Source organism: Gastrolobium bilobum, unplaced genomic scaffold (assembly GCF_033153095.1).
Source record: "Gastrolobium bilobum isolate Gb01-03AN ecotype WA unplaced genomic scaffold, APGP_CSIRO_Gbil_v1 utg26664, whole genome shotgun sequence".
Classification (NCBI taxonomy): Eukaryota; Viridiplantae; Streptophyta; class Magnoliopsida; order Fabales; family Fabaceae; genus Gastrolobium; species Gastrolobium bilobum.
This window is the reverse complement of record NW_026900121.1, coordinates 1,652-3,652: the sequence shown is the minus strand read 5'-3', so window position 1 is coordinate 3,652 and position 2,001 is coordinate 1,652. Positions and strand designations below refer to the sequence as shown.

Genomic DNA, 2,001 nt, shown 5'->3' with positions numbered 1-2,001 from the left:
CGCTGGTCAGTTCCATGGACTGCCCATGGAAGACCCTCACAGTCATTTGGACAATTTCACTAAGATAGTTGATAATTTCAAAGTTCACGGTATTTCGGAAGAAAACATGCGGATGCGGATGCGGCTTTTTCCATTTTCCTTAGCTGGAAAAGCCAAAGAATGGAGGAGAACATTGCCCCCAAACTCCATCACTAGTTGGGAGCAATTGGCGGAACAGTTTGTTACCCGATTTTTCTCCCAAGCAAAACAAGCCCAAGTGAGGGCTGATATAGCTTCCTTTCAAATGTATGATGGAGAAAGTATGTATGAAGCGTGGGAACGCTTTAAAGAGTTGATACGAATTTGCCCGAATCATGGAGTTTCTGATTGGGGCATCATTCACACGTTCTATCATGGCTTAACCCCACCATTGAAAGCAACTGTTGATGCAGCTGCAGGGGGAGATCTTTTGGATTTTACTTATCCAGAAACCTACCAGTTGTTGGAAAAACTTTCAAAAAAACATATTTCATGGCCTACCTCTCGACACAGTGCTCCTAAGAAAGCAGGAGTTCTTGAGCTAAGCTCAGCTGATGCTCTTTCAGCACAAATGGCTTCGCTCCAGAACACTATAAAAAACTGGAAGCCCATGGAACAGAAAAAACCAACTGAGCAACTTCTCTTGACTCAATCAAGTCAGAGTTGCTCCACTTGTGGAGGTCCTCATGAATATGAGGACTGTAACAATCTAGCTGCTGTATGCTATGCAGGAGGGTATGACAACAACAACGGGAGCAATGACAGCTATCAAGGGAACAATAACCGAGGCTGGAGGAATCAGAATAATGTTGGAGGTAGTGGAGGAAACTACCAGAACTGACCCCCGTATCCCAGGCAGAACCAACAAAACTGGGATAAGGGTGAAGGGAAGTCCCAATCTTTTGAGACTTCTGTCAAGGAGTACATGAATCAGAACAGCGCAGCCATGCGAAACCTAGAAACCCAAATTGGTCAGCTGGCTGGAGCACTCAAGCAGAGGCAACTAGGGACACTCCCTAGTGACATAGAAAAGTCGTCTCAGAATAACCAGGAGCATTGTAATGCTATAAGCCTATGAGATGGAAAGACTGTACCACCCCCAGATTTAGTGCCACGACCTCGGAAGCGCGAACCAGCAAAACAGCCCATAGGAAAGGAAGCTGAAGAAGCCACTGACCCTTCACACCTTGAAGCTCAGACAGGACCAGAAGAGAAGGTCCAGAGCAATGAGTCTGCTAAAATCAAACCGGATGACGCAACACCTGTAGCAGACCTTAGAGCAACAAAAGTCAGTGAACCAGTTTCAGTACCAACCTATGTTCCCCCATGCAAGAGAAGAAGTGAACCGATTGAGCCTCCTTTTCCACAGAGGTTGAAAAAGCAACACGAGGATAAGCAGTTTAGCCAGTTTCTCGACTTGATGAAACAACTTCACATAAACATTCCTCTAGTAGAAGCTCTGGAGCAAATTCCTTCGTATGCAAAATTTATGAAGGACATTTTGTCAAAAAGAAAAAAGATCGAAGAGTTTGAGACCGTAGCTCTCTCTCAACAATCGTGCAAGTTCCTGACTAAAATTCCTCCCAAACTAAAGGATCCTGGTGTATTCACCATCCCGTGTACAGTTGGGAAGAACTATCTTGGTCGGGCACTTTGTGATCTGGGCTCAAGTGTAAATCTAATGCCAGCTTCCATCTTCAAGCAGCTTGAAATAGGAGCAGCAAGACCGACCACAATCACTCTTCAACTTGCAGACCGATCTATAGCTAAGCCAGAAGGAAAAATTGAGAATGTCCTTGTCCAAGTAGACAAGTTCATTCTACCAGTTGACTTCATCATCCTAGATTTTGAAGCAGATCAAGAAGTTCCAATAATTCTGGGCAGACCATTCCTGGCTACCGGTGATGCTATCATAAATGTCAGAAAGGGCGAACTTTCCATGAGTGTAAACGAAGAAGAAGTGAAGTTTAATGTCATGAAAGC

At 44.6% G+C, this 2,001-nt stretch overlaps 1 non-coding gene across 1 annotated transcript; it reads right to left on the bottom strand.

Moving 5' to 3' along the window:
• Positions 1-255: 255 nt before the first annotated feature.
• On the bottom strand, positions 256-360 carry LOC133295406 (small nucleolar RNA R71). Its single transcript, XR_009749335.1, has one exon. It is a non-coding gene; the product is annotated as a small nucleolar RNA R71 (small nucleolar RNA).
• Positions 361-2,001: the final 1,641 nt, after the last annotated feature.